At 41.5% G+C, this 12,412-nt stretch overlaps 1 protein-coding gene across 11 annotated transcripts in view; it reads right to left on the reverse strand.

The window, feature by feature from the left end:
• CELF4 (CUGBP Elav-like family member 4) overlaps positions 1–12,412 on the reverse strand; it is a 1,491,885-nt gene that overhangs the window by 964,149 nt on the left and 515,324 nt on the right. The gene's annotated exons all lie outside the window — the stretch shown is intronic.

Genomic DNA, 12,412 nt, shown 5'->3' on the forward strand with positions numbered 1-12,412 from the left:
TTTTGATCTACAGTTTCCTCTATTTAGCTATGCAATCCCTATGTATGCAATTATGTTTGCTGTAATCATCACACATTCATTATATGGGCAGGTTTATTGTGTAATCCATTCCTGAGCAGTCCATATATTGCCCAAACAGTAATAATAGTGCAGACCATTACTCATGCAGGCAGTATTATATTTATATATATATATATATATATACAGTACAGACCAAAAGTTTGGACACACCTTCTCATTTAAAGATTTTTCTGTATTTTCATGACTATGAAAATTGTACATTCACACTGAAGGCATCAAAACTATGAATTAACACATGTGGAATTATATACTTAACAAAAAAGTGTGAAACAACTGAAAATATGTCTTATATTCTAGGTTCTTCAAAGTAGCCACCTTTTGCATTGATGACTGCTTTGCACACTCTTGGCATTTGCTTGATGAGCTGCAAGAGGTAGTCACCGGAAATGGCTTTCACTTCACAGGTGTGCCCTGTCAGGTTTCATAAGTGGGATTTCTTGCCTTATAAATGGGGTTGGGACCATCAGTTGTGTTGTGCAGAAGTCTGGTGGATACACAGCTGATAGTCCTACTGAATAGACTGTTAGAATTTTTATTATGGCAAGAAAAAAGCAGCTAAGTAAAGAAAAACGAGTGGCCATCATTACTTTAAGAATTGAAGGTCAGTCAGTGCGAAAAATTGGGAAAACTTTGAAAGTGTCCCCAAGTGCAGTTGCAAAAACCATCAAGCGCTACAAAGAAACTGGCTCACATGAGGACCGCCCCAGGAAAGGAAGACCAAGAGTCACCTCTGCTTCTGAGGATAAGTTTATCCGAGTCACCAGCCTCAGAAATCGCAGGTTAACAGCAGCTCAGATTAGAGACCAGGTCAATGCCACACAGAGTTCTAGCAGCAGTCACATCTCTACAACAACTGTTAAGAGGAGACTTTGTGCAGCAGGCCTTCATGGTGAAATAGCTGCTAGGAAACCACTGCTAAGGACAGGCAACAAGCAGAAGAGACTTGTTTGGGCTAAAGAACACAAGGAAAGGACATTAGACCAGTGGAAATCTGTGCTTTGGTCTGACGAGTCCAAATTTGTGATCTTTGGTTCCAACCACTGTGTCTTTGTGCGACACAGAAAAGGTGAACGGATGGTCTCTACATGCCTGGTTCCCACCATGAAGCATGGAGGAGGAGGTGTGATGGTGTGGGGGTGCTTTGCTGGTGACACTGTTGGGGATTTATTCAAAATTGAAGGCATACTGAACCAGCATGGCTACCACAGCATCTTGCAGCGGCATGCTATTCCATCCGGTTTGCGTTTATTTGGACCATCATTTATTTTATAACAGGACAATGACCCCAAACACACCTCCAGGCTGTGTAAGGGCTATTTGACCAAGAAGGAGAGTGATGGGGTGCTACGCCAGATGACCTGGCCTCCACAGTCACCAGACCTGAACCCAATCGAGATGGTTTGGGGTGAGCTGGACCGCAGAGTGAAGGCAAAAGGGCCAACAAGTGCTAAGCATCTCTGGGAACTCCTTCAAGATTGTTGGAAGACCATTTCCGGTGACTACCTCTTGAAGCTCATCAAGAGAATGCCAAGAGTGTGCAAAGCAGTCATCAAAGCAAAAGGTGGCTACTTTGAAGAACCTAGAATATAAGACATATTTTCAGTTGTTTCACACTTTTTTGTTAAGTGTATAATTCCACATGTGTTAATTCATAGTTTTGATGCCTTCAGTGTGAATGTACAATTTTCATAGTCATGAAAATACAGAAAAATCTTTAAATGAGAAGGTGTGTCCAAACTTTTGGTCTGTACTGTATATATATATATATATATATATATATATATATATATAGTGCAATGCATTCCCTGGTATCGGGCCAGTAATAATAATGACACTCAGTTACTGTATAAGGTCCAGTTCATTCTGTAACATGCAGTCCTGTACGGTGCAATACACTATCAATCAGTCAGGCAGGGATAATTATAAAATGCAAGTCATAGGCAGGCACGCATTATTTATAGTGCATTCAATATGCAGGCAAAGATGATGCAATGCATTCTGTCTGCAGGCAGCTTTATATAATTCAATGCATCTCATACGCAGGCAAGTTCATTTTTGCAGTTCATTCATTATACATGCAATTATATAAAGTGCAATGCATTCAATATGCAATTGTATATAATGCAATGCTTCTCGGCATTCCCCGTGCTGGAAATATAACATGCGACCTTTGTGCTGGCCATTCTATACACTGCAAGTCTTTCCCTATTGCATTCCATATGCAGACGATTCAGTGCGATGAGCTTCATATATATACTGTATAGGGCAAGGTATCAATGCATTCTGGCAAGCAGTTGTGCAGTGCAATAGATCAGGCAGGCACGTTATACATGCCACGTGCAATCATTTATACTGTTAGTTCAAGCACTTTACGATTTGGATAAAAGGGCTCTGCAAAGGACTTTATAGGGGGTCCCACTGCTAGAACCAACACTAATCACTATCCCAGGATCATTTGTGCTTAAAGGGAATCTATCAACAGGTTTTTGCTCTGGCATTTGAGAGCATCAGGTAGAGAGCCTGATTCCAGTGATGTGTCACTTACTGGGCTGCTTGGTGCAGTTTTGATAAAATCCCAATTTTCTCTGCTGTAGATGTAGCGGTGCTCTTAATGATGAGCTCTGTATAACTCCGCCCACACCCCTAATTGGCTGCTTTCTGTGTACAATGTCAGCAAGCTGCCAATAGGTGGTGGGGGCGGGGCTACACAGATTAGCTGGACTGGCTTGCACATGAGACCTAGTCATGCAGTGTTAATCTCCTGCTGATATATCACTGATTGTATTAAAACTACAGCAAGCTGCTGAGCAAATGAAACATCCCTGGATTCAGGGTCTTTGCCCCAACATTATATTGCTCTTAGATTAAATACAAAAACCCGCTGACAGATCCCCTTTAAATATCATCATACCTCCCACAGCCAACTAATGGAGTGGAGGAGTGCGTATGCAAGCACAATGCTCCAATTGCAATAGCAATCAGGACTAGCTGGAGCTCAGGACCCTCTCATGGACCCTCAGAAATCAGACATTTATCATCTATCCTATGAATAGATAATAAATATCTTTCATGGGAAAACTCAATTTTTATATGTAAATTCAATATTGCAATCCATGAGCAAAACCCTCTACAGGCTGCAGGTCATATTACAACCACTGGGTGGCAGCACATAGAAACATATAGCATAAACATCTTCCAACAGAGCATCACAAAATTCCTTTTTATTTTATTTAACCTTTATAGCTTTACTACTTTTTCAGGTTTCTTGTCTGATTAGTGACTGCAGCTTATTGCATTATTTACTGGAGTCTGTAGAAATAAAAACTACATTTGAGGTTCAGAATGCTGTTTTTTACACTCCTGATACATTAAACTGCATCTCTCCACCAATAGAGTATGCCTACAATAAAAGACTCCATCTTACATTTTCTATCAGAGTCAGATCTATACCTCATGGAGGCTGATGTCCCAGTAACAATACTTTACAATGCAGTTCTTCTCGCTCTGGTCTGCTGTTTTTGTAGCTATTTTTTCATTAGGGCACAGATAAGAAAGTTGGAAATCAACCTCCGTTCTTGTCAGACACTCAGTTCCTCCTCCATAGTCTACAAAAACCACAGGAGCACACACCACATAACATTTTCCATTATAGGAAAAGTGCACAACCAATGCCAGGAAGGCAGCTGTAAAGCAAAGCTTCTCAGGATCCTCCACACACACACAGCAGTGAGTAAGTCTCATGAAATACTTGTACTTATTTGCTTTGCTCAGGAGCTCACCGCTCCCCTGCCTCTGGCATCCTGCTTTCTGGGGGGCGGTGTGCTTGTGATGATTGACAGGTCACCCCAGCAGCATGGTTGTCCTACTAACCCAAAGTGTGGTCTCTCCAGGGGCACTAAAGATGGCCTGACAGCTCCAGAGCAGCACTCACAAGCTCTATAGAAACGAGCTTAGGAAGCCCACCACCTCTCATACACTGCAGAGGCGGCAGATAACCTAGGCAACCTTCTCTAAACTATAGAATTAGAAGTCCTTCCTTTCTTGAGAACGGTGAGGATTTTTAATAAGAGGTAAATTGCAAAGTTGCTTCTTTATACACAAGAGGAGACAAAGCCTTGAAGCCAAAATATTATTATTATTATTATTAATATTCTATGTAATGTCTTTTTATGTAGAATATACGGCTCAGTATTATTAGGAGAGCTCATGGACATGTTAAGTATCACACACCTACAGAACCCCCAAAATTCAAACTGTATAGGTGTATACACATATACTGTACGGACAGGGTGCAGTCTACAACCTGGACATGCTGCTGTACATTATTCAGCCTGCGACGTTCTTTGTTCATGCAGTCATAGTGTATAGACCAGGACATGCAGTGATATCCAGTGCAATGTATTCCTCAGCAGGCAGTATACTGCACACACTGTGTAATCCACAACATGCACTTATACTGTATATATGGGACGTGCAGGTAAATACTCCAGATGGAGGAGTCAAGGGCGTGCTATAGTGATAATGCAGTGCAGGCAGCCAGTATATGGGGTCGGCTCCAGCCCTGTTATACTGTACATGGTGCAGTGCAAGTCTCAGGTACTTGACCAGTGCATGCTGATATATATAATTCATATATGCCATGCAGTTGTCATGCCATTCTTACATAGTCCTGGCGGTACAGGCTCATCAACTATGTAGGGAGAGTTAGAGACACGGTGATATCTCTGTACAGTATGGGACATTGTCATCCCCAAACATGGCTAGTACAACTCAGGGTTAATGCTGTTCTGTACAGATCATTTCTACTGACAGTGCACGGGGCATCTGATTATATATAGGGCAGAGCAGTCATCCAGCATTATTACTGTACCGAGCGTCCTGCTGTGAGGTTCATGCAACCAAAAAAGTGCAATGCAATCCTACGCCAGTTCTGCTACATAGGAGACGTACAGGGCATGAAGAATATACCTAAATATAGTGCAATGCAATCCTCCGGCAGTTCTGCTACATAGGAGACGTACAGGGCATGAAGAATATACCTATATATAGTGCAATGCAATCCTCCGGCTGTTCTGCTATATAGGAGATGTACAGGGCATGGAGAATATACCAATATATAGTGCAATGCCATCCTCCGGCAGTTCTGCTATATAGAAGTACAGGGCATGGAGAATATACCTATATATAGTGCAATGCAATCCTCTGGCAGTTCTGCTATATAGAAGTACAGGGCATGGAGAATATACCTATATATAGTGCAATGCAATCCTCCAGCAGTTCTGCTATATAGAAGTACAGGGCATGGAGAATATACCTATATATAGTGCAATGCAATCCTCCAGCAGTTCTGCTATATAGGAGATGTACAGGACATTGGGGCATGCAGTTTACGAAGTGCACACAATTACTAGTATAGGCATTACTAATATACAGGCATTGTTCAGTACAGTGGGATGCAATCATGTATAGTGCAGTGCCATCCTCAGGCATTAATGCTGTACTGTGGAATGTGGAAATCTATTATAGTGCAGTGCAATTCACATGCACAGGTGTTGTACAGTGCACTGGGGATGCGATTTACATAGGCGCAGTACAATCCTCAGGCATTACTACTGTGTGCAGTGCAGTCAGGGACACGCAGTCCCTGCTGTATCCGCACTGTACAGGGCATGGGGTTTACAGTGATATATAATGGAGTGCAGTCCTCAGGCACATCTACTGTACCAACATTGTACAGGGCATGGGATACTCAGTGATATATAGTGCAGTGCAGTCCTCGGGCATTACTGCTGTACCATTATTGTGCAAGGCAGGGGGCATCCAGGGATGTATAGTGCAGAGCAGTTTTTGGGAATTACTACTGTACAGGCATAGTACAGGGCATGCAGGGATGTATAGTACAGTACAGTTTTGGGGAATTACATAGTAATAGTACAGGGCATGCAGTGATGTATAGTGCAATCCTCCGGCACTATATACAGTGTAGGCAAATCCTTTTCTAAGCACAGTACAGTGCAATGAAATCTGCTGCTAAAAGTAGAGCAGTGCAATCCGCTAATAATATAGTGTGGTGCAGTCCCCTAATGTTATAGTGCAGTGCAATCCTTTTGTAATATAGTGCAATCCTCTAATAATATAGCACCGTGCACTCCCCATAGTCCTCCATATAGTATAATGCACTCCCCATAGTCCTCCATAATGTATAATGCACTCCCCAAGGTCCTCCGTATAATATAATACACTCCCAATAGTCCTCTATATAGTATAATGCACTCCCCATAGTCCTCTATATAGTATAATGCACTCCCCATAGTCCTCCATATAACATAATGTACTCCCCATAGTCCTCCATACAGTATAAGGCACTCCCTATAGTCCTCCATATAGTATAATGCACCCCCCATGGTCCTCCATATAATATAATATACTCCTCATAGTCCTCTATACAATATAATGCACCCTCCATGGGCCTCCATATAATAAAATGGTCTCCCCATGGTCTTCCATACAGTATAATGCACCCCCTTTGTCCTGCATACAATATAAAGCACCCCCCATAGTCTTACATACAGTATAATGGGCCCACGTGGTTTTCCATAGAGTATAATGCACCCCCATGGTCTTACATACAGTATAATGCACCCCCCTTGGTCCTCCATGCAGCATAAAGCACCCCCATGGTCCTCCATACCGTATAATGGACTCCCCCCATGGTCCTCCACACAATTTAATGCTCCCCCCATACTCTATTATGGCCACCAGTCACTGATTTAAAAAAAATATACAGTACTCACCGGGTTCCACCCGATTCTCCGGTCTCCTGAGCCTGTGATGTGAAGCGTCGAACATCTCAGCACAATGGGTGCCCTGAAATGACATCATCACGCCCTCTGCTCTGACACATTAGATGCCAAGAAGAATGATGGGGGTGGAACTGCATGCTGATGATCCCTCCTCCATCATCATTGCTCGCACTGGGCAGGCGCTTCCACCCCCATCATTCTGTGTGGGCGGCTGGGCAGTGCAGATGCTGACGGGTGGAGACGGGGCCCGGTGCGGTGAGGGCCTGATGCAGACCCCCAGGTTCACGGGCCCCAAAGCAGTGACGTGGCCAGCCGCCATTGGCAGTACGCTCTGCTTTGCCCTGATCAATATTCCATATAGAGCACAATATAGACCTGATTATACAACATATGGACACACAACGTCTGCAGCGCCAAACCCTACAGAGCCGGTACTGCCGCAGCCCAGGCCATGTGTATAAAGGGGCATGGAGAGCATCACCACTGCTGACAAGCACAATTACCCAGGAAGAATTAGGGGTCACATTTACTCCTGAGATTATTTATGTGTTCCCAGTGGCAGTGTAGCCCCCAGGGGTCCGTCATGTCACCAGGACATTATAACACCCTCCACAATCTCTACAATCCTGCACTTGGTGGCCACATGGCTCCAGAAGTGACTATAAAGCAGGTCACCAGCTAAACAAACCGCACGGACTATGACCCTTCATCTGTCCAGGCCTGGAATACCTCACTAGGATGGTGGCATGATCAACTGTAAAGCCACTGTCCCTGAGGAGATGACAATATGGAAGTCACCAATGATGAATGTCACCTCTGCATTTCTCATTTCAAGCCAATGTACAGAGCAGAGTGTCCGAGAAATGTCTCCGCACATCAATTACCGCAGCATTATAGGAGGATTTATAGGGTTTGCACATCTACTGATACGGAGTAAATCATGTCTGGTCATATAATGTAGAACGTAAAGAATTATTGCATAATAATGGCAGACAAGAATGTATCAGATGATGCACAGATGTAGCAAAGTAGAAGTCTGACTGACACATGCTGTATTATTATTATTATTGTTTTATATTGTGATTATCAATGTAATTACTATTATTATTATTAGTAGTAGAAGTATAATTATTTATGATAGAAAATTATGAATATTATTATATTATTCCACAATATTATATAAATCCCACAAGGTCTGTCCGCTATTTCATCCTTCTTCTCTGCTAGATTTCTAAAACTTAACATGGACAAAACTGAATGCATCATCTTTCCGCCATCTCTTTCAACCCCCCAACTGACCTATCTATCAACGTCAATGACTGTCCACCCTCCCCAGTCCCGCAAGCTCATTGCCTTAGGGTAACCCTGGACTCTGATCTGGTCTCTCCTTCAAACCACATATCCAAGCCCTTTCCACTTCCTGCCGACTCCAACTCAAAAATATCTCCCGGATCCGCACATTCCTCAACCATGAATCTGCAAAAACACTAGTGCATGCCCTCATCATCTCCCGCCTTGACGACTGCAACCTCCTGCTCTGTGGCCTCCCTTCCAATACTCTCGCACCCCTCCAATCCATCCTAAACTCTGCTGCCCCACTAATCCACTTGTTCCCCCGCTATTCCCCGGTCTCTCCTCTCTGCCAATCTCTTCACTGGCTCCCCATTGCTCAGAGACTCCAGTTCAAAACTCTAACCATGACATACAAAGCCATTCACAACCTGTCTCCTTCATATATTTCTGACCTAGTCTCCCGTTACATACCTGCACGCAACCTCCAATCCTCACAAGATCTCCTTCTCTACTCCCCTCTTATCTCCTCCTCCCACAATCGCATACAAGATTTCTCCCGTGCTTCCCCCCTACTCTGGAACTCTCTACCCCAACACATCAGACTCTAGTCGACTGTGGAAACCTTCAAAAGGAACCTGAAGACCCACCTCTTCCGACAAGCCTACAACCTGCAGTAACCATCGCTCCAACACACCGCTGCATGACCAGCTCTGCCCTCACCTACTGTATCCTCTCCCATCCCCTGTAGACTGTGAGCCCTCGCGGGCCGGGTCCTCGCTCCTCCTGTACCAGTCGCTGTCACATTGTGTTCAAGATTATTGTAATTGTTCTTGTATGTATACCCCTTTTTCAAATGTAAAGTGCCATGGAATAAATGGCGCTATAATAATAAATAATAATAATAATAATAAATATTATTATTAATATTATATATTTTTGTATTATTATCATTATTATGTTTTATATTGTGATTATTATTACTATAATTACAATTATCAGCAGTAGTAGTATTAGTAGTAAAAGTCTAATTATTTATAATATAAAAATATTAATATTATTATATTATCATTATGTATATTGTGATTATTGTTATTACTATTATTTACAATAATCCAAAATATTAACATCATTGTGTTACTTATTATTGTATTATTATTATTATTATTATTATTATTATTATTTATGTATTATCATTATTCTATTTATCATTATTATTAATACTATTTTAGTAATTTTGCACAGGACTGTAGGCAGACCCACTTCAGTTATTTTATATCGTCATTGTCCTTTCAACAAACGTTGTATAAATCAATAGTACAAAAACAAATATAAGAAAGTTTGCAATATATCATATCTGAGAAATATGCTTCTTTCTCCGCTTATCAATCATGTCTTCTCTTCCCCCTCCCTGCTGAACTCATAATTCACTCTGAAAAACTGCTCATATCCATCTTGGTCTAAACAAGTCGGACTGCCAGCGCACTAAGGGATCAGATTACAACAGTTTATTGAAATTTATGGAGAAGGGATCAGAGAGAGATAAACACAAAGACAGCGCTGCTGCTGTCTCATTATAGGTGCTGGAAACACAGCTACACTGTACAGTACTTCTACATAATGTCGTCCACATGCACTACACAGAGATAAGAGAGCAGGAATCCTGCATTTGTGTGTGTGCTGTGTATAGGAGACATCATAGCCACTAATCTCCCCCCTCCACCAGCTCAGAGGCAACTGAAGATTAGAGATAGATCCTGCCAGAGGGGAAAACTCATATCATGGTCAGAAATAGTGCTATTCCTCATTTTATTTTGGCACTGCGAGGCACTTGATAAATGGCCACATGTTTTTTTTACCCTACTTGTTAAGGGTTAAGTGTAATTTCATTACTCACATCCCCGGTAATAATGATGTTATAGAATCACACGCTTTAATCTGGCATTAAAAACCCTCAGAAGGAGCCATCGAATGAAAACAGAAACAATATAGATAGTCAATGATTTGAACTCATTTTCCCAGTGACCTTTAAGATTTATGGAAATGTGCCCTTTTCTTCCTGAATGCTAGACAAATGTATACCTTATACTGCATCTCTGCCCAGATCCTCACTCCTATCAATGTAAGACAGCTAATCACACTCCTGCCTAACGGATCCTAGCGACTATCGCCCATGCAAAGGAGGACAAAACCTTAGAATTACACCTACGCCCCATTCTGCACAGCTTGTGACGTTAAAAAAGAATAACTTTTTAACTTTACGGAGTGAAAATAACAGGTTTACAAAATTCCTTCATTCTTAATCCCTTTAACAATACCTATCATAAAAAATAAATACATAAATAAATAAATACTTAAATTCTGTAAATAAATAAATAAACAAACTCTACCTTGTACCATTCTGATTTTTTCTAGTAAATTGTCAACTGGGTATTATCATTCCTTTTGTCAAAGGGGTGTGTTCCTACACAGTTTTGACACAGTCAGCACTGATTGGACAATATCAGTGGGAAGTGACATACCCCCAACTATTAACGCCCAGTTGTCAATTTATTCATAAATTTCTAGAAGAATTGCTCGAGATAAAATACGTGTGTAGGAAAGACTATTCAGAATTGTTATTTTAAGAGCAATGCTGGGATTTACTAAAGCAGTCAGGAGTTTTCCTCCTTAAAATGTCAAGCTAATTCTTCAAATAAATAACTAAGACCCCCAATTCATCAAATTGTTTGGGCCAGAAAACTTTTGGTATTTTCACACAAGTTTTGTCCAGTTCCGTTAAAGTGGGTTGAGTTGTGGAAGAGGCGGGACAATTCTGGGCAAGTCTATGACCCAAATACATTAAGTGGCGTGCACCTCTTAATAAATTTGATGCATATTATTTCACTTTGTATATGGAGCCAAAATTAGTTTTGCAATTGGGTTTGGTTAAAAATTTAGCTTTTATAGTCTTTGCGTTGCACTGACTGTGGAATGAGTTAACTGAAACTCCTTCAGTAAGTTCGTTCTGACAGTTTTAAAGTCTTAAAGCGGTTGTCCAGGAATTTAAAGTTAATCCTTAGGATGGGTCATCAATGTCTGATCGGTTGGGGCACCCCTCCTGATCTGCTGTTCACGGTGTCAGCGGCTGCACAGCACAGCTCCATCGACTGTATAGTGGCTGCAGCCGGGTACTGCACATCCGCCACCTATTCAAATTAATCGGGGGAGGATGTGCAGTACTCAGCCGCGGCCACTATTCCGTCGACAGAGCAGTGCTGTGCAGCCGCGTAACTGAGCAGTTTCGGGTTTGTCTTTCTTATCTCTCTATTTCTGAGCTGATCACCACATCACCCCTTATGACCACATCAAAGCTTAAAGAAAGATCCCATAAAAGACAAACGGTGCAGCAGTTTTTATGAAATCCCAATTGCAAAAAATGATTTTTAGCCCCAAATACACACATCCAAGAAGCAAAAAAATTGTCCTCAAAGGCGGACAACCCCTTTAAGTAAGGTCATGATTAAAATCCTAAAGGTCAATGTATAGTATTATATACACAACGGCAGGTGTAATATGTGATGTGTGATCAGATGATCTGGACCTTCCACAGTAATATCTACCGGACCCTATTTACCACTAGGGTGTTTCCCAGGATATGGACATCTCGGCTCCGGCCCTGCCCCATGTGTCCGCCATCTGCTCCACCACTAAATACTGACTTTACATTCATTTACAAAATTAGTATGCAGATGAATGAAATGCTGACTACTCGTTCCCTCTCCGATCCAGGTGGATCCCATTGAAGCAGATGGTAAACTACCTGACTTCATATATTGCTTCAGGGGATGAAGCCTGACATATTAATCTAGACTTAAAATGAACGGTTCTGGAACAGGGTGGAGTATTACTGATAGTTGTTAAAAGTGCATTGAACCCAAAATACAAGATTTCTTACAGAAGAGAGGAAGAGAAAAGGAAATCAAATATGGGAACTTACAGAAAAATAATAATAATAATAATAATAATAAACAGAACAGTAATACTACTACTACTACTACTACTAGTACTACTACTACTAATAATAATAATTAGAACAGTAATGCTAATACTACTACTACAGTCATGGCCAAAAGTTTTGAGAATGACACCAAAATTATATTTTCACATGATCTGCTGGCCTCTGGTTTTTATTAGTGTTTGTCTGATGTTTATATCACATACAGAAATATAATTGCAATCATATTATGAGTACCAAT

This window comes from Phyllobates terribilis, unplaced genomic scaffold (genome assembly GCF_046119375.1).
Source record: "Phyllobates terribilis strain yellow unplaced genomic scaffold, ASM4611937v1 Scaffold_1__5_contigs__length_1240528914, whole genome shotgun sequence".
In the NCBI taxonomy this organism is placed as follows: Eukaryota; Metazoa; Chordata; class Amphibia; order Anura; family Dendrobatidae; genus Phyllobates; species Phyllobates terribilis.